This window comes from Denticeps clupeoides, chromosome 10 (genome assembly GCF_900700375.1).
Source record: "Denticeps clupeoides chromosome 10, fDenClu1.1, whole genome shotgun sequence".
Lineage (NCBI taxonomy): Eukaryota > Metazoa > Chordata > Actinopteri > Clupeiformes > Denticipitidae > Denticeps > Denticeps clupeoides.
The window spans coordinates 12,200,273-12,225,630 of record NC_041716.1 but is presented as its reverse complement, the minus strand read 5'-3'; the positions used below and the strand labels follow the sequence as shown (position 1 = coordinate 12,225,630).

General features: G+C 45.5%; 1 protein-coding gene across 6 annotated transcripts in view; it reads right to left on the bottom strand.

The window, feature by feature from the left end:
* Nucleotides 1–25,358, bottom strand: part of rerea (arginine-glutamic acid dipeptide (RE) repeats a) — a 122,897-nt gene that overhangs the window by 75,189 nt on the left and 22,350 nt on the right. For 2 of the 6 annotated variants that reach the window (XM_028992730.1, XM_028992725.1), the window contains exon 2: nucleotides 14,544–14,605. The exons of 2 other annotated variants lie outside the window; for them this stretch is intronic. The gene's annotated coding sequence lies outside the window, so the exon portion shown is untranslated. Of the gene's footprint in view, nucleotides 1–1,129; nucleotides 1,148–7,474; nucleotides 7,787–14,543; nucleotides 14,606–25,358 lie in introns of those variants that run through there. 2 more of the 6 variants (XM_028992726.1, XM_028992729.1) reach the window with 2 other exon arrangements.

Genomic DNA, 25,358 nt, shown 5'->3' with positions numbered 1-25,358 from the left:
CAAAAACCATATTTTCTGAGACTCAACAGGGAACGGGCCTGGCAGAGCCGTGGCAGCTCGACTCGAACACTAAAGCTGCCCTGCAAGACCCCGACTGGCCAGCTAACAGACCGGGCTGCCCGGCCAAGAGCTGCTGGCTGCCTGATGCCCACCAAACACAAAAAAAGCCACAGGATGAGAGTAGACCTTTCAGAAGACCTGAAGTAGGCTTGATACACAACATCGATCCATCAAAGCTGGAACGGGGAAAAATGTGTCAGGAGATGCACAATAACAAACCTGACACTTTTAAAGCCAACTAGACAAACTGCAGGAAGCCATAATGGGTGGAGGATGGCAGACGGGAAAAGTCCATTATATATTTTTTGGTATATTGTGATATTCTATTCCGTATATACTGAACAGTCAAGTAGTCTTCACAGTACAAAACCATATCAGAGTCAGAGTGCATAAACGGTCGATATCTAGCTAGGTTTTATAAGAACGGACAACACTGCTGGCCTACATCACTTACTTCAGTGCCTCTACTTGAAGCTACAATCATTGACCCTACGATATGATTATGAGGCTAAAACTTTTTCCAAACAGAACGGTTTACCTTTAGACCTTACAAGCCCTCGGGGAATTTTTTTTTTTTATCAATTTCAGCTGAATGCCAGGTTCCCAGAGACATCACTACTTAAGACACCCTGATCCAAAGAACTGCCATCATACAGCATCATACTCCAGATGGGGTGAGCCAGAGCACAGCCCATGGCCCAGTGACACACACAAATAATAATAAGAATTTTTTAAAAAATGAAAAAGCAAGCCAAATTTACAATGATAAAACATTAAAAAAAACATTGATACCAGGTTGTGTAATTGTAAATACGCCACATGAATTAATAGTCTTCATTTAAAGATCAAGAAAGAAATAATTGCAGCCAGCAGCCTGGTCACACCCAAGGGAGCGCAATCGTTATGGCTGCATCTTTTTATTATTATTATTTATATCACAACATAGACAGGACCATCACATGCAATTATCATTCGCGTTGAGCAGCACGCAGACAGCAGGTCCCTCCTCCAAGCCTCCTGTAAGCGCAGGGTTGGGGGTGTGCAGGGGTTTAATGCAGCACAGTCTAACCTGATTGCCATAATCCAGTTTCCAGCTCTGGGCAGGCCTCACGCTGCGTGTTCCACTGATTAGTCCTGTTTGTCAAAACGCACAGACAACATCGCCACCCCCCCCCCCACCACCACGACCTCACAACATACATAAATCAAGAAAATTACAGCGTACATGCTCACCGTACCGAGGGCATCTGCCGGGCTTGACACCAGCGCAAGAATGTGCTTGCTGCCATGAGTAAACAAGCTGCCGAATTTCAAAATGCAAAGTCAATATTCTGGGCGTGGTCAGGATCTCTCCTTCACCCGCGCCCTCTCACGGGTACTTTCAGAGAAAAAAAAACAAAAAACATTTTTAAAAGAAATAAATGTAAAGAAAAAGATTGAGTATCGAGAGACCTTGACCGAGTCAACCTCCACCTGTGTCTTGTTTACACAGTCAGCGGCCGTTGCTAAAAAGGAAACGTGCTGCTGACAAACTCAATTACGGCGGCGCACACGCAGGTCACATTTCACCTGATTCGCTTTCATCCGAAATCTACGGAGCGCCGCCATTTCCTTCCCCCCCCCCCCGCTCTTCCTTGCACCTCAATAATCCTTTGTCTTCGGCAAGCGCTTAGAGCAACAGAGAGGTCACAGGCCCAAAACGCTCCCTAGGCACCGGCTGTCATCTGTGTAATTATTCTTAGTGCAGAGGAGCTCCGAAGTGTATTCAGTTCTGAACATGCACTGGTTATTTGGGTGTGTGTGTGTGTAATTATTAGGCAGAGAATTATGGTGAGAATCACCTCTAAAGATAATTATGACTGTGGTCAGTGCAGTGCCACAGGAAAAAAAAAAATCCATATCTGCAGTGCTAATGATAAATCACTCCAACGGCACACAGCAGCCCGGAAAATAGAGCTGCTGAGCTGCGTACCAATAACAAATGGCATCGCAAAACTCTCATGTCAACACATCATTTGAATATGATAATTTGACTATCATGGTACGGTCTGAGTCTATATTCGGACCCACAGTTCTCTGAACAACCCTCATGTTGGTGTAATCTATTATACCAAAACATCAAAATGCTGATTTAACATGCCATATGCAAATTTTCTACACCCTCTACCCTGTTATAGTGCTAGACAATTCCTTTCACATCCTATATGAACAAATAAGCACTGATAACTACAAAAAGAGATCACATTTTACTCAATTACATACACTGCCAGTCAAATTTTGGACACACCTACTCTGTGGTAATTATAAAGGAGGAAGCCATTTTGAAGAATCCAAAGCACAAAGCCCATTTAGTATTTTCTGTAGGAGGAGAACGTGAAGTATGTTTCTTCAGAGTCGCCTCTTTTTACCTTCATGCCTGCTTTGTTCACCACTGTCGTCATCAGTAGCAGCTTCATGAGATGAACGATAAGAAAGCGCTCAGCATAAACCTTCAGGACTGTTGGAAGCCTTCCCCGTTGTCTAATTTAAAAAGTGGTGGAGAGAAGCAAAGGATGTGAAATGCTGCAATCCCAGCAAAAGCTCCCTGCTTTGGACAGACTCAAACTATTTGTCTTGTTTTTTTTTGTTTATTACATAACCCTCACAGGTTATTTCACAGTCCTTCAGTTTTGTTCAATAGTGTAAGAAATGCAAGCCCCATAAGAAAGCAGGTACGTCCAAAGTCTTGACTTGAAGCGAAATATTGTTAAAATATTACTAAGATGGTGATGATCAACAACGAAAATCAATTAATGGCACTAGCGGCACTATTTTCTGTCCTGGCAGAAGGTACGCGGGGGAACAAACTGCACTCGGCATCCAGGAAACATCTAAGGAGACGCACAGAGAACGTCCCTCGTACAACCGGGCAGCCAAAACTGGTTACACGCTGTTCAGATCAATGCTTAAATTATCAGTAAATATTACGCGTCGCAGCTCGGCCAGTAATCACAGAGGAATGGCGCCGCTGCATTATTTACAGCCTTATGTATAATTCAGGGGTAACAGCAGATTTAATGCATAAATAAAGCCGTGATACACTTCTGCGCATTAAATGTTTACACTCGAAAATAGGATTGGAAAGCACAAGCGCCTCGGCTCAGATCCCTTTCAAAGTCTCCAACCTGTCACTCGGCGGCGAGCGCGCCTTTTCATCTCTGTTGACTTGCGCTAAACGCAAAAAGGCCCCTCCTCGCAGGGAGCCCCGGCCTCCAGGCTTTTGTTCGCCCCGACAGATATTCACACAAGAGCAGTATGGTCCATTCAACGGTGCCACGGGACGGCGTTAAAATTACACTCGTAGTGACAAGCTGCACACACAGGCCAGCTGGAGACGGTATGCGTCTTTTCAGCACGAGCATAGTTGTACGGCAAAAGATTTTTATTTTATTTTATTTTTTCCCCCACGCAGGACCATCAATAGCAACAAAAAATGATTGTGCTGAATATATTTATCCCCTCACAGCAACCACATGAGGGTTTGTTATTCCAACTGGACACACTAGGCTGATTCTGGAGACGAAGAGAATCTGACACTCTCTAGACAGAGGGAATGCTTTTTGGGGAGGTCTTCGGGGACAGGAGATCCACTTTATGACCAGCTGCAAAATGAACAAGTCCAGGTGTCCAACCACTTCACACGGGTCCAGACCTCACCATGGGGGCTCAGCTGCTTAAGGGCTTATTAAAATATTCCATTCAATTATCTCCATTTCCGAACCGTCCTCAGACGGTTCTCCTTATTAATTACCATCACCAAATCAGTTTCATGGTTCTGAATCGATATCTTTTTACTAGCTAGATGTTATCACCCCTCCCCCCCTCAACATCTCAGTCTCAGTAAAGCAAAAGGTTAAATACCAAAAGCTTTAGTCAAGAGGAAAAGAAAAATCCCTTGACAATAGCAGGAGCAAATCAAAACAAGGAAACTTGCCAAATAAAATTCAGATTTCAAGCCTCTGATTGAGAGCTGATCCAAAAAACACTACCGTTTCACATATCTGTAACCTGCTTTCCCCGTGCGTGTCAACGAGTGGGTGTCAATGGTTACCATAACTATTGTACGGTCACAGGAGGGAAAAGGTGGCAAAAAGTTCACGTCCGTAAACAAAGGCTTGAACAGGAAACAGTTTATCAGCCATAACAAGGTGACTATTCATCGCACCTTTGAACCGCAGCGTTAGATTTCAGAATGAGTCATGAAGGCAGCTTTAAAACAGCAGCGCGCTCTTTTCAGAAGGACTTTTTCCCAAACCTAAAAACGCTACATTCGTAGAACAATTCAAGCTTGCGGGGTCCTGTTCATCCAATTCACTTACTAACCGGAAAATACAAGGCCTGGATAGAGGCCTTGGTGTGACAGGGTCATTACATTTCATCAAAACCCACCCCCCATTACCCCTGTTTAAGGGGTGTGAACCGAGCGCAGGCCCTAATCCCCGCAAAGTCCATCAGAAGACAAGATTAAAACAGCAGACTGTACAGCAAATGCCTCGTCAAACAGTAATTTTTTTTTTTTTTTTTTTACACCCCCTCCACAATAACCATGATCCATCACCACGCGGCGCGCGGAGAATCGCCCCTTTGATCGGAGTATCGCCCGCACGATTCCGCCGCGTGAAGCTCTGACACAGCTGTGCACAGAACGCTCGGTGTGAGCCCTGAGCCGAGCAGAGAGGAAAAGGGAGGGGGGAGAAAATCCTTTGTTTGCGTTAACAGACACACTGCAGCGTGTTTATGTATGTACTCTGTCTGGGTGTGTGTGTGTGTGTCTAATGTCTAAATACAGATAAATGCTGATGACTGTAGTACGCCAGAAAGCGGAAAACATTTAGCAGGGAGCTATTTTCTCTGCAGTCGTGGCCGACAATCAGACCCCAGCAGCGTGCAGGACACCAGTTTAAAAATCACAGCCTGTTTGCAAAAAAATAAAAATACAAAACGAGTTAATATGACCACACGTCAACATGGGTGCACCGCCTGCAACATGGCCCTTCCACTGTAAACGAATCAGACGCACAGCAACTTGCTAATTCAATTATTCAGCAAGAGCAAACTGCCATCTGATCTCTGGGGGGGTTGGGGGGTCATCTCGAAAGACACACACACACAAAAAACCATCACTGGGAGCAAACAAGGAGAAGAGGAACGCGAGAGATGCCCTTCCTCGCCATAAATCACCATATAAATAAACCAGTGACCATTATCACAAGGGCAGAGGAAGCAAGCTCTGCCATTAAACACCGGGCTGGGGTGTCACGTGCTCATTTCTACACGCACATCGGACTGGTGGGCTGGGAAGAGAAGAAAAGAAACACTTACGACGCCAAGTTATCCCATATTTACGGTCTGCCGTGTTCTACGCGCAATTGGATCCACATGATCAAATGAAGTCAGGGAAGAAATGCGCCGCCATCAGCACGTCTGCCTTCGCTATGAACAAAACACGGTCCTGGCTTGGACTATAGAACTCAACCGAGATGAGCCTTCAACAAGTTTTCCTGTTCAAGACTTGCCGGTGAGAAGGAAGAAAAAAGACGACAGACAAGCCTCTAACACCCACTCCTGCCTGTTCAGCTCCTCAGCAGGAGACGATCCTCAGAAAAAATGTTTAAGCCGGATTGAGGAGCTACCCTTACAGCGCTCTCAACAGCCGCAGAGTTCACCTCCGAGGAGGAACGGAGGCGGCGGTGATTAGGGCGTTGCGATCGGAGCTCTCCTCGGACGGGGAAAACATCAGCTGCACCAGAGAAGCGAGGCTAATCCTTATCATTTACTCATCGCGCGTTGTCAAGGCTTTGACCTCGACTGCACAACTTCCTGCCTGGCAGATCTCTGATTAAAGGATAGCAGATTTTGCACAAGCCCTGTTGGCATCGCTACAGTATCTTCAAAAGATTGCTTACTCCAGCACAGGGCGATGCGCGAGATTACCGAATTCCAAGAAGTGTGCGTGTGGGGTTCTCTTTAACACCCGAATCGAACCGGCACCTTCAGACCCACCGTTCGGATTGGTGGATTTGATCGGTTCCCGACCCGTTATCAACAGTCATTGTTCTGCGAATTAGCCAGCCAGCAGCCTCCCTCTTCAGCAAATTAAATCACATATGAATCATTAAGCCAGAGGTCACTTCCTAGTTAACAGGAGGATAAGGGGGGAAATATGCAAAAGGAAGTAAAGAGGTTACCCCGTCACCACAAGCCAATTAACATTAATAGCACATTAAAAGAAAAAAAGAGAAAGAAAAGCACCACTGGGTGGGGGAGGCCGGGCGAGCTAGCGCTCCCCCGCGCTTTATCATGAATGGATCTAGTTTGACTGGGATGTTGCAAGACACCCCCAGGACCCGAACGCTGTCTGGGAGTCACATGAAGTGTAAGTATGACCAATAAAACTGATTACACAGACAAGGAGGGGGAAATAAATAAGGCAAGACACTTCCACCGATTTTCACCGAGGAGTCGAGACACGGCGCCTGAAAAGGAACACCGTTTCGCCACCACCACCACCACCACAGGAAAAAAAGAAGCTGTTTCAGGCCTCCTCCGCCCCTCCCCTCGTCGCACCACCCGTCCTGCTCCTTTTACAACAATCCCATCACTATGAGCTTGACTAATCACACACAGGCCCTCTTGAGCCCTCGGCTCATGTGCCCAGCACAACAAAAGTAAGTAAAGCTGATTTGCTCATCCCGTAGCCGTCTCCAACTGGCCTGCCAAGGCTTTAAAAAAAAAAAAAAAAAAAAAAACCTTTCTGTGTCGTCCAAAGTTTTCAGTAAACAAGTGATTATAAATCATTTCCCCCCGAAACACTCACACACACATAAAAAGATTACAAAAGGGAAGGGGACACCCAACACGCGCTGTGCTGAAATGCAGGGCTCAGATCGCAGGATTTTACTCACTTTTTAAAAATGTAAGAACACAGTTTAAAAATCAAGCGCAGAGCGTGTCTACACGAAACCATTAGCAGAACGCACTGTTTATTTGGAGAACCTTGGCTCAAACTCAACCAAAAGCATTATTCAAAGTGCTGTGATTTCTCCCTTCGGGCTGTGAAAGTCTTAATGGGGGGAAAATGTTCAGGGTTCGTTTCGAGTCGTAAAACGTTACAACACGATCACGCCTCTTCCCTCCTGCGCCAAGGACTAAACAAAACCAAAAAAAAAAAAAAAAAACAAGTGGGGAAGTGCGGTAGTAATAATAATAAGAATAATAATACAGCTCGTGGGTCTTTTCTTCTTCTTCTTCTTCTCCTCCAACATTCCTGCCCTCTCCCCCGCACCTAACAAACCACTCGCTCGCTCGCCCCCACCTTCCGAAACCATCGTATCTTTTTCCCTTTTTTCTGCTGTAATGCTACTCGGCTACTCACCCGCCAGTCTGAGGATCTGAGTTCCGAATCGACTCCCGCGAAAGTCCCGCTAGAACCGCTCCGGCCCGGGCCCGGTACCAGGAACCGGGGCTCGGCGCCGCCGCGCAGGCACGTTATCCCGGGGAGCGGGGCGAGCACTTGCTCCAACAAAAGGCGGCCTCGCTCCGCTAATCTACTCCCGTCCGAGGCGCCCGGGGACTCCGGCGAACACGCGGCCGAGTCCGCAGCGCTTCGCCGCGGCGGCGGTCGGGATGGGAAGCGGCATGAAGGAGTCAGGAGCCGCGGTGCGGAGCCGTAGTTCGAGGGGGTAGGAAATCTGTCGAAACTCCGCTTCCTTTTTTTTTTTTCCTCTCTCTCTCTCTCTCTCTCTCTCTCTCTCTCACACACACACACACACACACGCTCGCTCTCCCTCTCTCTCCCCCGCTTTCATGTGCTCTCTCTCTCTCTCTCTCACACACACACCACGTTGTCTCTCTATCTCTCTCCCTCTCTCACAAACCCACCACGTTGTCTCTCTCTCTCACACACACACCACGTTGTCTCTCTCTCTCTCACACACACACACACACACACACACACCACGTTGTCTCGCTCTCTCTCTCTCTCTCACACACACACACACACACACACACCATGTTGTCTCTATCTCTCTCTCTCTCTCTCTCTCACACACACACAACGTTGTCTCTCTCTCTCTCTCTCTCTCACACACACAACGTTGTCTCTCTCTCTCTCTCTCACACACACAACGTTGTCTCTCTGTCTCGGTAACCCCCCCACACTTCAGCTGTTCAACAGACGCAACCACATGGCTGACCTACTCTTTCTTTACCCAGACACTGGTGAAGGAGAATTACCCCCCACATCCCCCATTACTGGGGGAGAGGGGGAAGAAAAAGGGAAAAAAAAAAGGAAGAAAAAAAACGAACAAAACAAAAACACGGACTGGATTTGCGTGAGGGTCGGGACAAAGGAGCCGGCTGCAGGGCAACCGTGATCGATGGGGTCCCGGTAGGGATGTGGTTTCTGCCCCCCGAACTGCATCGGTAAGCAAGATGCTGAAGCCCGGAGAGCCCCCAAGGAAAATTAATATGGGCTCATAACAGTGCAACTCAAAAGAAGGAAAAACGAACCCGAGCGCGACCTGGCGAGTGACCTAGTGGTGTATTTCAGTTTAGAGCCGTGTGTCTGATCCGAAATACCGCGGGACAATGTTTGAGGGAGGAGGGGAAAAGGCGTTTTTGATAAGGTATAATCTATAGTCACAGTACCATGTTCATAATAGGACAAGGTCCAAGGCATTGCTAGAATTGCAAAACGAACAAAGGGGACAACGGGGAGGAATTTAGACACAGGACGTGTGTCCATGTACTTTGTTCTGGGTTTTGAAACCTCATTTGCATTTTTAAATAATTAATTAACGACTCGCAGGCCAGCCCTTTCAATTTGTCGGCACCGAACACCGGTTTAGAATGGCATACGCTGCCTTCGAGCGCCCATGTTTAAAACACAATTTAGTTTCAGGCATCCAACTGGTCAAGTGACACAAAAAAAACCCCCAAAAATAACACACATCTGTTGTCAACCAATTACAGCTGGATTCTCTCCTTCAGAACAAAAACACAAAGAGAGACATAAATCAGTTCTTACGGGTCAAACAGGCAGCGCAGAAATGTCTGGGGGTGAAAATAATGCACCCGCCATTCTACACAACCGAGCCGAACGCACACAATTACAGCACAAGACCGCGTTAACCTCGCAAGCCAACGCAAACAGTGAGTTTGGAGCGGCGGGATCGATCGATAGGAATCCAGTTTGGCAAAGTGCGCCCCCTTTTATTGTGCTGCAAACCATGCTGCCCGTCGGGTTTCTGAATAGGGAGAGCGTCCCCGGCGACGGCAAACCCCGTGGGAGCCAAGCACCGTCCTCCCGCTCCTTCGCACAACGCACGTACACGCTCGCTCGCTCCCCCGCCCGCTCCCTGCCGCGCCATTATCTAGTCTTCAAAACGGTATCTTTACTGCGTTCACTTAAGAGCATTACGCTCACCTTCCCCTCCACCCTCGGCTGAGCAGACAATGAGGCCGACACCGAGGCTCTCGCTCCGCTCCGCCAAACTCTCCTCCAGCCGGAGACACGCATTCGGAGAATGTGCTCTTCAATCATTGCTGGGAGGCCGCTAATAGCTCCCGGCCCAACGGAGAGAGAGGCACTGCGGCGCTTTTTTAGTTTACGCTGCAAGCGGAACGCCTCGTATGAAAATAGTACGGCTTTAGTACGAATAGGCATGAGCGCGCAGCGAGACAGCGGCGAAGCCCTTTTGACGCTTCCAGGCCCTCAGATGGCCGCGGAGCCTCCTCGGCGGGCTGAGATCCCGTTACCAGGCGGCCGAAAAACTCCACCTCCAGGATTTCACGGCTCCCCTCGTTCATCACGCGGCCCCGTCAAGGTGGCCACCATTAACCGATAATGAAAGGAGACAACCGACGCGGTTACAAGCAAAGCACTCCACATTCTACAGGCCTAAGCACGTATCTGGGAAGCTGACTGCGTCTATTCAATCCTGCCCTGCATTCAAACGGCCCATCACAATACCTCTCCCCAACGAGAACCCCTACACCCGCCCGCCCGCCCGCCCCAAACGACTCCACTGCCATGCTGTTACAGGCTGGAGAAATTCACTATGCCAGACGCATAACTTAAATCCACCGGAGACCGCCATTCATCTAGCCTGCGCTACTAATAAATATTGACTCGAAAAGTAGGAGACCAACCGTGGGTCCTTGATGTGCAATATTTTTCTGATGGCAACAATCATTGCTCACATAAAGATCAATAATCCGCTGGTCGTGTTCCTTATCCATTTACTCTCATTAAAAATAAATACAGTTCAGGAGCGGGGCTGATGTGTCTTGTGCCCCTCTGAGGAGAAACACAATCTGTGCACAGACACTCCGGGAAGAACTTCCCTGCCAGACAAACAAGTCTAGCGGTAGCGTAAAAAAAAAAAAACACAACGCGACAACAAACAGCCGCCAACAAACAAACAAAGGTAAGACAGAGGAGGAAACGGAACCTTGGCGAGCCTCTCGGCCGCCGGGCCCTTTCATTTTATGCAATTAGGGGGGGACGGCAAACAAGTGCAGAGGAGGATCTCGGGGAGAAAATAAAACAGCCTGACCCTTAACCCGACACCGTGGCTAGGATGGACTGCGAGATACATGGCGTTTTTATTGTTTTTGATATCGTGAAACGGCTTCAGCTCTAATTCACAGTGTTGAAATATACGTGGTACCAGATTACATGATCCACAGTTCATGGCTAATTGGACTTGTCCTACTGTTTTCCGTGAATTAAAGGACAGAAAGGAAATAAATAAGGTGAACACACCACTATTTGAAACAGTTTTGATTCTTGTACTTTCCTCTTGCTGCTGCTGATCGGAGTCATTGTTCAGACCTGAAGAAAACAATAGCAGTTCGCCAAAAAAAAAAAAAAAAAAAAAAACCCCACACCACAGTTGATGGTCTTATGTTATTCCTCTGTCTCTCTGGTTGCCAGAGGTTATATTCACACCCTTCAGCCTGTAGCCAGGAACTCTCATGTTTCTGTATTGCACAGAGAGCAGCAGCTCCCTTTCCCCTCACCCACGCTCAGCTTACCCCTCCTGTCCTGTCGCTTCTACAGACAAGACTCCTGCCACAGACGTGGAGAAATGCTGGACATTTTGTTTTATGCAGGTTTTCTGGGCAGCCGGGAAAGTAAATGGAGAGGTAAATAAAGGGAAATAGAAAAGCAAGCACAAACGTGCAGACTCGCTTACGAAGCTTTGGCTGACCGTTGACTGATAAGATCACAAGCCAGTGCATTTCCCTAAAACAAATATTTTAATACGATTTTTTTAAATTCATGTAGAGAACATCCATAGTCACCCATTTCAATGTCAGATTTATATAATGTATTCTGATGTCACCTAATTACTCATCTCTGTGCATAAATTAAGCATCATTTGCATTTCCATGCCAATTCCATGCAGGCATGAGTCTGGTATAATCAAGCTTTATTCTCTAATTACATTAAAGCAGATTTGATCATAACATCCAGAAACATTTCTATTGCCATTTTACAGCTGTGCTTGTTCTCTACAGATCTATTTCACAGTGTACATTGTGAGAACATTGTGAAATTTCCCCGGCCCTAGTTGATCTAGTGCAAATTTCTCTTTTGCTTACAGCATACACCCACAAGGGCCGAGTGGACATTACACCAAATTTGTTTGTGTTTCATGTTTGTAGAGCAACCATAAATCTTTTCTATGCTGGAAGCCTCTTGAAACTCCTTCCTAACATGCAACACTCCAAAAAAAAAAAAAAAACATTTAAAAGCCCTAATTAGGAAGATTACTACCCCACCAACCTGTCATTTGGCATTGTAAAACGGAGCTGAACAGAGACTGCTCGGAATGAGAAGAATGTTTCATTTACTTGGAAGATCTCAAGTGTGAGTGCATATCCCCCCCTCCAAAAAATAAAAAACAAGGCCTCTACTAACATACGCATGTACGACTATTTATTGGATGGCCGAGCCATATCAGCTCGCAAAAATGAATCATCCATGAGCCGACTGCTAAAACTGCTGCACCGGGAAACCGCAGCGTAGGCACACACACTCACCAGATGTGTAGCTGTCACCTGGTAAACAAATGATATCAGTCTTAGTGAGGGGAGCGGGATGAATTTCTCCGCTGTAATTATATAGTCCACAGCTTGTTCAGGAGCCAGGGTGTAAACAGCTTGTCACCTGACTCGTTGCCCCCCCCCTCTTTTTTCCTTCACCACCTTTTCGATCATGCATATAAACTCTGAGACAGATCTGCAAAATAAAAATGGCTACGCACTGAATGATCCATGCTCTCTAACGCACAAAACACGTAAAGTGTGAAGGGTCAGAATCTTCTCTTTGTTTAAGTGCAATGGCTGAAAATGGCTCATCAGGCCAGTAAACTAACAGCTACTCTATCACGCTCTTACACAATCAATACCTTCCCCCAATGCGCCCCCCCCTTTCCTCAGGCAATGATTATTTCTATACACGGAGGCAGCATAGTCAAATAAAGAACCAAATAAATGAACAGTTTTTATATTAAATGCACTGAATGAAAGACACACACACACACACACACACACACACACACACAAGAGCTGGGGCTGATAGTTACAGCTAGCATGTCCAACCCAATCAGCTCAACAGGGATCTGTGGGAAAGAAGGAACAATGTTACCCAATTCCACAATCCGCCACCTTCTGGACACTCTTTGGAACTACACGTGGTGGGTTTGTTTATTTATTTATTTATTTAAACGAGGTCTTCAACATTTTTTTAAATTGCCCCTTGAAAACGGTACAAATTGCATGCATACACTGAGTGCAGCTGAGGACTATTACAAGCCAAAGGATTATGGGTATCTGACATGATACTGTGAAGCCAAGATTTTAGTTGTTAAAGAAGACAACAAATCATGTATTGCTGACAGACTCCCTGCATGGGATGCAACAGTCTAGCTTGTGCATTAATATGCGCTTGGGGAAGAAAACTCCTCTCCGCCGAGTGATACGTAAGCATCGCACAGCCCGCTATTACCCTCAGAGTCCCCAGCCGAGGCGGCGAAGGGGGCAGAGTTGCAGGCCGTCCGAGCGGGGAAAGGGGAGGCGGCACGGGAAGTGGAAAACAAAGTCATGAAAGTTTAGGTCCATTTCAGATGGGGTGCACAGAAGCGACTCAGCGGGAACACTGAAGGCCATTGTTCTCTCCGGGCGCAGGTACATTCCAGAGGAGAGAGAAAACAAACGCTTTGACACGGTGAACGCAAACAGAGCCGTGTGTGTGTGTGTGTGTGTGTGTGTGTGTGTGTGAGTGTGTGAGAGAGAAGGGGGGGGAGCCCAGCCCCCTCTACAGCTGTACTGAAAATCACCCTGAAGGCTGACAGCCCTGAAGCCTTGTTGTATAAAAAGGCACAGAGTGCACACACACTGGAAGCCGGCGTGTGTTTTAATCATAATGCTGTTGCTGCTCACCATTTTATTAAAGTGCCAAAGCCATCTTCTTGGCTTTTGCTGAAGGGGGCAAGTGAAGGGGAGGGAAGTGTGTGTGTTGGGGGGGGCTAAAGAGGCACTGAATCATTCCTTATATTCGGAGAATGAGAGGGGAAGCTGAAAGGGATGATGAAAGCAGCAGATTCTTGTATTCAGAGACTGAGACACAAAAACAAAAGGAGGAAAGAGAGAAATTACATAAGACAAGAATGAAAAGGAAAGCCACGGCTGATAAAAGGAATGATTTTAGTTCACCCTTCCTTGTATTTAGAAAGGCAGAGATGGGTTAAAGCAGGAGAAGAATGTTAAACATAAAAGAGCGCTATGCCGTACGGACTGTGCATGATGGAGAAACATAGTGAGTGATGGAGAACAGATCTGAACTGCCTCTCCGAAAGCCAATTACCAAACTCATTAAACCGGCTGCTCCCCGACTCAGAGCACTGGCGCCTCCATATCATTACCGGATTTATTAACACTCACATCCTGCCTGTCCACACAGCATTTTTTAAAATGGATAAAAGGATAGGTCACATCAAAATAATCATAGCACACGTCTTTAAAAAAAGGTAAGACAGTCGGTGGGGGGGGGGAGACAAATCATGCCATTAAATAATCATTATGGCCTGAAAACTAATAAACTATTATGGGAAATTGCAAATGCATAAGCACTACGCATGGAATTATGTGTAATGTACACAAATATATGGATGAGCATTAGACAATGCAGGCTCATTAGCATAATTAAAAAGAGAATGGGGAAATTAGTTCAGATCAGACGCCAATCATAGCAGAGCCAGAAAGCAGGAACGGATTGACGCGTGACGTTCGGGCGTGGAACGGATTGGGAGTTAGAAAGGTTAGCGAAGAAGGCTAGCAGACAAAGAAGGGGGGGGGGGGGGGGGGGGGGGGGGGGGGGGGGGGGTGAGTGATCAAATTCAGCATTCGCATCCCTGCAGCTCAGAAGCACCAACCTTGACCGCATTCACTTCAGCAATGTCCTTCTGACTCTAACAAGCAGTGAAACAACGACACACTGGAGAGGGGAGACAAGAAAGAAAGAAGAAAAAAAAAAAAAAACAACATGAATTAAACGAATTAATGTAACAAAGTACATTAATTTGCACAGTGGCAAAACTGTGCGACACAATGATTAAATGTTCCATTTAAACACTTAACAGTTGCATAAAATGACACTGCAAAATATCTGCAGAAAAACACACAGGGTAACAGGAAAAGCGAAAACCTGGTTAATGGCGTTTGTTCTTATTGTCCCCTTAGAGTGTATATGGAAAACAATATTAAGAGCTCATTAGGACTTACGCGAATAAATCGATACAACAAGAAACAGACCGTTTGAAACGGGCGTGTTTATTGAATTCATTTGAATACATCTGCTGATGCTCAACGAACACACATACTTGCCCTAGATGGGGTTAACGAACACACACCGTATATAGAAAACATAATACGCGTGTGTAGGCCTCGAAGTGACCTCAGCCGGAGGAGTGCCGGGCTCGATCCATCGGGAATTTTCATGTGCCCGGTTTCACAGCCTCGGTTCGAGCACACCAAGGACTATTATCTTTGTAATAGCTGAACAGCGAGCGATAAGGCTGACGACCAGCTACACCTACGTGAGTGATGGTGAGGTCATTACACGCCAATGATTTGTCTATGGCTCCAGAACACTAGCATACAAATGATCGCAAGCTTTGTCATGTGAGCTTTGTTGATGGTGGAAGCTACTAGGCGGTTTCCGGCTTTGCCCCTTCGTCCACGCAGGATTCATCTCTCCTCCGGCGCGGACTATAAACCCGTCACAGCACCTGTTCAATAACATTGACATTTCACATCCAGCAGCCACAGACACCGCCGATCCGCTGCATTTACAGCCCTTTCACCAGGAAAACACAAAGCAGCTGGAGCGGCCTGATTTACGGGTACTGCCACGCATTCGCATGCCGCTAAACCCCTACGTGTTCCGCACGGGAAACAGCCCCCTGCTCTTAACCCGTTCACGTGTGTGTGTGTATGTGTGTGTGTGTGTGTGTGTGTCAACATGTGTTTGTGCTGAATGTTTGAGTTTAAAAGCAGAAAGAAGTAGATGTGCATGAAATGTTGTGCTAAGGAGGTAATTACTGCAAGTTTCGACCTCAGGGTTGTGTCCTCTGCTGCCCAGTCAGCATGACGTATAACGTCCACTCATAAGGAGCGGCATGTTTTTACACGAACACACACACACACACACTCACTCTCTCTAAAAATAGTACCCTCTCTCAGGCATATAACCAATACAGGTCCATTAGTCCCATCTGTCTGACTGCATTAAAGCATTTAGACCCGTGCAATTACCAGAGATAAAGGTTATTAACTCAGAGAATTAGATCACTGTATTAAAACACTGATTTCCCCACCCTCTCTCTTCCTCTTCTAAAATATGGATGGAAAACCTAAATTATTTTACTGTTTGAATGCATAAGCATTCTGAAAGTGTCCTTTAAATTGCAGCCTTTGTCCATTTCTCGCACAGAAAAGGTTTCTTCTTTACATTTCTGGACATCGTTCAACACCCAGTCTTTTCTTTTTCCCTTTGAATGACGAAGATTGGTTAAACAAATACTGTGATCACTCTGCATATCCGGATAAACACATCCATCCCGATTCTGTAGCAGCTGCACAGTCACACGAGTCTCAACCCGGCGGCCCCACCCGCTGCAGCAAACATGCGAGCGTGGGAACGCCAATGCCAGCTGCACACCTTGGAATAGCACGTTACCTGAAAGGACCACATTCAGTCACACTGCGATATATAGATCCAATACGGTGAACATTCGTATAGTCACCTATTTCAGTTGCGCATCATGATATAGTGCACTATAATGCATTTATTCCTTTTATCTTTACACTAGTCACATTACAATTGGTCATCACAATTTGGTCCTCATAATCAGAAAGAACTGTATAGATTAAAATAGCATCCAGCTCTTCCACATTCTCACTCGTAGTGAGACAGACAGAAAGATCCAGGCCAGTTTTTTCCATTTCCTAAAACACCCCTCCACCGATAGACCCAAGCAGTAAGGCGCTGCGCCGGCCCGAGGGTTACTGACTGTGCAAACGCACTGACAGAGCCGAGGGGGTGTTACGTGATACTGCCGGATCAGGGCTGGTTGGAGCGGCAGACTAAGTAGCCTGGCTTTTATTCTGCAGCAGCCCGCAATCTTATTACACAACACAAGCATACTGGCCCAGTAACCAGCCTCCGTCACCACTCCAATCCCTCAGACACACACCAGCCAGACCACACCTCCTGACATGCCAACCCCGCCCATGCACCCTTACATTTATCAGAAAGGGGTGCTCGAACACAGAATGTGTTTGGGTAGGTGTTACAGTGCAACCACCATACAGATTTAGCTCAGCCCACATACAAAGAGATTTTCATTTTCATTGTCAGGGCCAGAAAACATAAAAAAAAAAAAAAAAAACAGCCTAATTAAAACCAAGTGAAACAATCCGTCCTGCACCTCCTCCAGGAGCGCAGCCAGATTATGTAAATTACAAAAACCGCCAATCCAAATATATGCACTTAAAACCACGACACATGAGGAACTGAAAAATCTGTGCTGCACTATACATTGTAGTACAGAAAAAAGGGAGGAGCCTATTAAGCGATTAAAGATTCATTACATTTTTAAGAGTCCATTCATGCAACCAGAAAAGAAATAATGAGACAGTATTACATTTCAAACACCTGGTTGCTGTATGGATGAAAAAAAGATCACGTTTAAACTGCCTGCGAGCCATTATGCATTTCTGGGTATCCGAAGTAATGAAAATGATTAATAAAAAATGAGCTACCGGCCACTACACTTTCTTCTCAAGAATTTTTTTTTTAATTTCTTTTGGCACGGCAAATCGCATAGCTTGTTTGAACAATGTTTACTGTAGCAGAAAAGTATGTGTTTTCAGTCCTGTACTTGTGCAGAATTCCTCCTGAGCCCGAATCACTTCGTGCTGCGAGACTCCCTGAAAGTAAGGAGGTATATCCATTTGTTAACGGTCACTGAAGGACTCAAGAGGGTTTGAGGCACATTAGATATTTATAGGCTTTTTCCTGAAAGGAGGTGTGGGAGGGGGGACTTGTGTATACACAGTGTCCATGCTCTTAAAATTCCAGCCACGGGGATGAGAGAATGGAAGAAGAAAAAAAATCGTCCAATTTTGCCGAGTTTGGACACAGGCTTTCGTCATCATCTGCCTTGATGAACATTATTAGCAAGGAAAACAGATTACCTGCTGATTAGTGGGCATTATCCGGCAGCTCTATAAACCTTCCAGAAACGGACTGGCGGCCCTCGGCTTGACCAAGCGTGGTACCCGCTCCTTCCCTCGCTGGCAGGGAGAAGGGGCCGAGAGAAAACTGCAGTATCAGGAGTCAGCGGTAAAGCTGTGGTCAGCTGTGGTCAATTTATTAACGCTGTGCAGCGGAGTGAGAGCAGATGCACCCCCACCCCACCCCGGTCTGGTGCTCAGCCGTTAACTATATGTGGGGGGAGGTGAACGTCAAAAGTTATTACCGTTTAGCCAACTTCATTTGCTGAAATTGAGGGCTTAGCACTTTATTTCAGTGGTTTCCTGTTATTGTCAGTGGTCTGGATTTAAACATAGTCTTGGTTATTAAGAGTATAGAGCCATCCCACATGCTTTCATATCTGGAATAACACTTGGACTGAATACGTTTATTTTTACACCATAGATTCTTTTCGGTCTATGATATTATTTGTGATAAAATGCTTTCTATATACCTTCTGAAGGCCTGAAAAAAGGGGCTGGGACTGTGGCCATGTCGTGAAAAGATGATTATTTTAATGGTGGATATTTCTGAATGGAGTACAATGAATAATGGTTCCTCTTGTAGGGAAATAAAATGCTGAAGTGCTCTTCCTCTGGCTGGTTTGTGAAGTGGGTATTGTGTGTGTGTGTGTGTGTGTGTGTGTGTGTGTGTGTGTGTGTGTGTTCAACAGCTTGCTCAGAAACGGCCCAGCATGGCACTCGATTGGCATAAATCTCTCAGTGTGCACGCTCAGCGATGACTGACAGGCGAGGAAGTGACAGGGGCCAATGACTGTGCTATTATATTACCATATTTCCCTGTAACTGGTCTGTTCTTATCAAAGAATGACAATATCAAGAGCAGTCATACGTTTTAGCATGATTGCCTACAATCGGGTGTTAATTGAGAACGGTTTGGTGCTGTTGTGCATTGATTTACAGCTTGGCTAGAAGCCACACCCTGGGAATAACAGCCAGGGGCAGAATTGATTCTACTACGTCTTAAACTCAAAAATTCAATCTGGCCACCGGGTTCTGAAAAATTACGTATTGTTTCAGCGTTTCAACACAAACCGACCGAGGCAGATACATTCCCTCTGGCATATTTTTCGGAATGAATGAAAATCGGTAAATCCAGTTGCAAAAGCTACATCCTGTCCTCCACCCGCTGCACTTGGCTCAGTACAAACAGGGCTGGGACCTGGCTGCTTGACATTTAACATTCTTCCTGAGCTGCACTGGGGGGGAGGTTGGGGGAGAAAAGCAGGCGGGTTATGCGCCTTGACACCGCACCCTGCGCAGGAAAATAAAAACATGGCTCTCACTTACAGGCTGAGCCCGCAAATCAGCCAATAGCAAGGTCAGCCCCATTTCCTGCATGTTATTTCCTCTCCAGGTCACTGCAGTGCTGCGCCCATCGCCGAGGTGCTTAGAGATGATATCTAGAGAACGACATTATCTGGAGTAAAACATGGGTTTCAACCTATTCCCGGTTAAAGAAACAAAAGCTTTCATGGTTAAATGCAGTTAAAAAAATGGCAACAGTCGTGACCAAAACACCAGTGGAACTGTAAACCACAACCAAATCAGCCAAAGGCACCCATCTAACTTCAATAGGAATCGACGAGTCAAAAATCTGAAATATTTGCCCAAACGCTCGCTTCCCCTAATTCGCCTCGACAAAACCCACAGACATTTTTCCACATGACCCCACGTGCACTGTGATAAAAAAGAATCCACAGAAGGAAGAGGGGAGAATTAGTTCTGGCGCGGCCATTGAGTCCATGAATAGAGGCTTCTGTTGCTAAACCTTTTAAAATGGAGTTGGTAACCTGAACACACACCATGCTGCTGGTAGGCAAAAGAGAACTCATTCATTCAGCAATTTGTAAAGGCATCTGTACATTACGGACTCTGCTACGACCTATTTAAACAAGTATCCTCCGTCCTGCTTGTAGGAAATCGTAAAAACCGAGTAAACGTCCTATGGTGCTGGTTTCACCATCCACTGCGATCAAACGAACATCAGACAGAATTTGGATAAAAAGGTATGGCAGCCTGATGAATTCTCACTGTCTGCATTTGTCTTCTTTCACCATCCCCTTGTCTAGCAAACCGATGCCTGCTAAAAACTAATTTCAGCACAATACAGGCGAAGCAGACCCATAGTCAACACAACAGGGCACTAATGATGCCTGATTAAAGCTCGAGGGATGAAGCTGCTCACAGCTTGGGGTGTGAAGTGTCACTCAGAGCAATAGGCGGCCTGAAAAGGTGACATTATTTAATACAGAACGGAGCCCGTTTAAAAACCTATTGGCTAAGCTGTTAATAAAAAAATAAAAAAAGAGAGAGAGAGAGGTCTAATGATTGCACTGCAGAGTCAAGTCTTGTTTTCCCCCCTCTGAGCAAGCCTGTGTTTGCATGTGTGGGTGTGCATAAGTGTGTGCGTGTGTGTGTGTTTATGCTTGTGCAGGCATTGAAGTCATCACAGCACTTCACGGTGGGTTAGCATCCAAAGAGCCCAGGGAAATAACATTTAGACTACAGCAAACTTATTTAACATCACAACCTCATTTACTGCCTGCAAGTGGAAACCGGGCGTGCTGCATGGAAAACGCAGGCAGGGATGTGAGATTTATTCGCATGTCAGTGCAACAAGCTAACAAAGCAAATCATTCGGAGTTTCGCTCCTCGCTTCTGACACGGACTGTTGTTTTTAGAGGCCCATTAATTCCAGCAGGGAAATAAAAAAAAAAAAACTGACCTGCTACTCATAAGTGCAGCTCAGCTCTGGTCATGTGATTTAAAAGAGGCAGAAGGCAAAGTGAAGCATAATGCAGACGGCTCCCGAAGGACAGAGAGCATAAGGGGGCGGCTTCGATTAACACTGTGCCTCCATCACCTGCCCCAGAATGCACTGGGTCCTGAGGCCCAGAGTTGCAGCTAAGGTGAACAAGCTGCTGACACAATCCCTTTACAGAGAAGCTATTTTCAGGCGTGAGCACTTCCTCCCGTCTTACTGATGACTGACCCTGACTGCCCTCTTCATGGAAATAAGTTCTGTGGAACCTCAGAATAGTATTGCTCCTTTTCAGTTCCATCCTGACTGGTTGAAAGTTCAAAACCATAAAAAAAACGTATGACCCCCATGACCCCATGCTTTGTTTTTATGTTGCTTTTCCTAATATGTTGCTAAGCAACAATAATCTAGTTATGTACTTCATTATTTGTCCAATAATTGGTTTGTACTGATTACAGAAAAAAAATCTGATACAGCAACATACTGGATAACTGTACATAGGGTGGTAGTGGCCTAGTGGGTAACACACTCGCCTATGAACCAGAAGACCCGGGTTCGAATCCCACTTACTACCATTGTGTCCCTGAGCAAGACACTTAACCATAAGTTGCTCCAGGGGGACGGTCCCTGTAACTACTGATTGTAAGTCGCTCTGGATAAGGGCGTCTGATAAATGCTGTAAAAAAAAAAAAAAAAATGTACATTTTATACATTAGCAATACGCTGGTAGCCAGCACTGATTTATTCAGGTTTCAGTTGAACGCTTACAATAATACGTTGAAAAAAGGACAAACCAAAGGCTGTTTTTGTCAGTAATGTTAAAACCCTTATCCTGCACCTTTTTGGTCTTTTGTCTCAAAAAAAAAAATTTATGATTGGAAATTTCACTATTAGGGATTCTCTTCTTCTTCTTCTCCAGTAACACCAAAACCATGATTGTAAGGTAGACAAAAGAGTCAGAATTATAGTGATATCATACTTATCATGAGCAAAACAGTGTGAAAGAATAGTTTTGAGTCATTTCCACCCCTGGTGCTGACTAATACTGGTATGAATAACATGTATATAACATCTATAACTAACAGTGATTTTACTCACTGCTAATAGCTTAATTAAGTTGATGACAATCAGGATTTCCATTTGTAAATCACCAAGGTTATTAGACCTTCTCAAGGACAGCCTCCTTTTTCATTTTTTTTTTTTTTTTTACAATGGAAGAAAAACATGTATAAATACTATGTATTTATTTAAATCCACTCTCCACACGTCTGTCAGCTCATGTATCCACACATCTGGACTCATAACAAGTAAGATGAGCAGGGTTCTATGAGCCAAATGAGCTGGTTTATTGGTATATTTTTATATATATATATAAAAATACACATGCCATTTCTCTATTTGTCAGTATCCTTTGCTATACTACTTTCTTTGTGCAGTTGACTGTCATCTTCAAACCCCTCTACCACCCCCCCCCCCCCCCCCCCCACACCCCCCCCCCCCCCCCCCCCCCCCCAACATTAAGACAGAAAGAACAGCAGATGGGATACACCCGGGCTTTTTTAATTAAAAAGAACCTGTTCATTTACATTTCCCCCAAAAAACACCCATCACCCCGGCAGAACCCAATCATTAGCGCAGCCACACCGCCGCGTGAGTAGCCCCATTCATTCTAACAGAGAAGGAGGGGAAAAAGATAAAAGAAGTCATGAATGGAGAGACGAGAAGGTTTCTGCAGCGTGACCTCAGGGTCTTGGCTTTCCTATTCATGTCAGCTGTTCACTGAGGGGAAAGCAAGAGCCTTCTCACTGACACAATAATACTGCAAATACATAAATAAGCACAGTTAATCACACACAAAAAAAAAAAACTCTACTCACATCTCTCTGCAATCTGAATCGAGAATACTGATGATTCACAGACATTTACACTTGTTTGACCTGCGGAGAAAACATTCCACACCTGCGTTCTGAAAACCCTGACAGGGTAAGAAATAAATAAAAACTCCTCCCTTAAAAGAAAACCTGTATAAGATTAAGCTGGAAGGAATGCTGGAAGCTGGAAAGAGCCCTGTTTTATTCCACTGGGAAGACTAGTGTAAGGTAAAGAATTTGTGTGACTAAATACCAAATATACACATCTTTTCATGATGTTTGCGCATGTGTCGTATTGCTGTGTGCAGGTTTAAATCGTCCAGATTGAAGTAGAAGCGTGTGTGGCAGCTGTCAATCATCAGGCTCCTCACATTATAAACACGGTTAATAAAAATACACTTAAAGACTAAATAATTCCCCACCAACAGAAAGGGGCTTCTTCAGGGTACAGATAACTACCAAGTGCTTCGTTCTTGTGTTATCTATTCATGGGAATCCTGAGGACACCTTACTTTGTGGTAGAGCTAATTGCCAGTTCAGAAATAGCGCCCACTGGCTTCTGTTTAATCCCAAACTGGGCTGCCCTAATAAATAAATAAATAACACACCATATGTATTAACACACTTAGATGCCCTATTTAGTTTGGTACCATGCAAACATAATTAATTAATGGGGCCCAAAGTCTGATGGGCTCATCCAGCACGAGGTCACCCCCCACCCCCCGCCCGCGCTTTGCTACCGTGACGACGGCGCAGCGCGTAGCCGGTGTTGTTTGCCACGCCCCAGTGATCAGCCTTCTGTGGGCATCACTGCCCCAATCCCCCGAGTTCTCTCATCAGCACCTCACTTACACCTGCATCTGACACCTAATCTGCTGCAGCAGCAGCGCTCCGCCGAGACATGCGCCCCACCCTCGCCACCCCATCGCCATGGGCAGCGCCCACACGGCACGCTTAATTACAAAACACCATAGTCCGAGAGAGAGAGGGAGGCAGAGAACAGCTGAGAGAGAGAGAGAGAGAGAGAGAGAGAGAGAGAGAGAGAGGGGGGGGGGGGGGGGGGGGCACCTTTTGACATTTAATTTAGTGGTTATTTATAACACATTGGCAACACTTACATCTAAAAAGTGATTACAGCTCACTTATTAACTTAAGGGGGGGGGGGGGGGGCAGCTAATACTGTGCCCCTCCAGCAAGCTTTAGATCAATACTGACTTGACGGCATCAAAATGACTATTTGCTGCACTTCCACACCACAACATTCTAACTGATGGACAAACCGCTTTCAGACAGGAACAAGCAAATAAGCATGTACACACACATACACACACACACACACACACATACCAGTGGGAGTGGTGCTCCATCTGCCCTTAAATAGCCTCTCTGGCAGCCCTGTTTCTCAACAATGGGTGTGAAAACCTTTAGCTGCCCTCCACCCCTCCCCTGCGAAATATTTAGCATGTGTATTTGAGCCCAAGCCTGAAGCTTTGGGCCAAAACACCGACACACAAATAGCACCTTCTCTCTTTCTCTGTCTTTCTCATGATCCTTTTTATCATCAGTGTGTAGCGCTAGAGACTGACTGAGTTGTGTCGAGATGCCACGTACTTCATGTCACTTGCTGACACTGATGGCGTCAGCGGTGGTTCTTTGTTCGGAAAGTGACCAGTGATGAATGGAGCGAAGGGTTGTGGAAATGGTTTGATTTATTTGTCTACAAAATTAGAGCAAAAACTGCAAACAAACAATTTTTAGGAAGGCTATCCTCGAAAATCCTAAAAGAACATCATGAGTAAACAGTAACTTGTTCGACATGATTAATACTTTTGATTGTTATTAACTTATTATTATCACATGATAGGAAACTGCAAAATATTATTAAAAAAAATCATAATTTTAAATAATACAACAAATAATCTATACACACACACACACCGAGTATATAAAAGATGATTAAAGAAATGTAAAAATGGAGCTGATTTGTACAAATGTTTGTCAGAGCATGATGTACATCAAAATATACTCCGCCCATCCAGAGAACTCGTTTGCACGTTTTTCGCCGTGGCATCACGGTAAGATGGTATGGTTGAATTACATCACTACAATCAGCCTTTCCTCCATCTTGGTTTGAGAGCCCAATTCAATGCTCCGTTTCTATTTGTCGTGCGTCAATGTGTCACAATGTGCACATTGGTCGTAGTTCAACAAAATTTTAGCATTTATACATTGATTTAGAGGGATTTTCAAGCTTACACAATATCACAATATTATTTGCACGCCATATCACCCAGCCGTAGCATGAAGCCTTGTTACAGTGGCTACTGCAGTAGACCTTTTTTTAATAGTGTTATCTTAAAATAGTATTTAATAACGCGGTCTTGTGCTGTGAGTGTTTTTCTGGTGAGGCCTTCACATAATCCCACCTTCCGACGTACCGACAGTTAAAGTGATTTCTTTTCCAAACTGGCATGAATGTGCTGGCCCAGCTGTCTGCCCCCCTCCTGTCAAACTGCAGGTGCAAAATTACATCGGTACCAACTGCTGGGTTTTTAAAAACCTGTGAAAGTCATTTTTCTCCATTAAGAGCAGAGCCTCGGTGGACTGCATTAGCATCGTTTCTGAAATATCCGTCCCTAAATTACAGGCTCCTGTCTGAGCCTGCAGGGTGGGCGACCCTTGCGTTTCATCCAAGCGGCCAAACAGACCATGCTTTAAGTACTTCAACCTTCCTCCACTGGCCGTGTGACAGACAAGGGCATTCTCCTGTGGCTTTG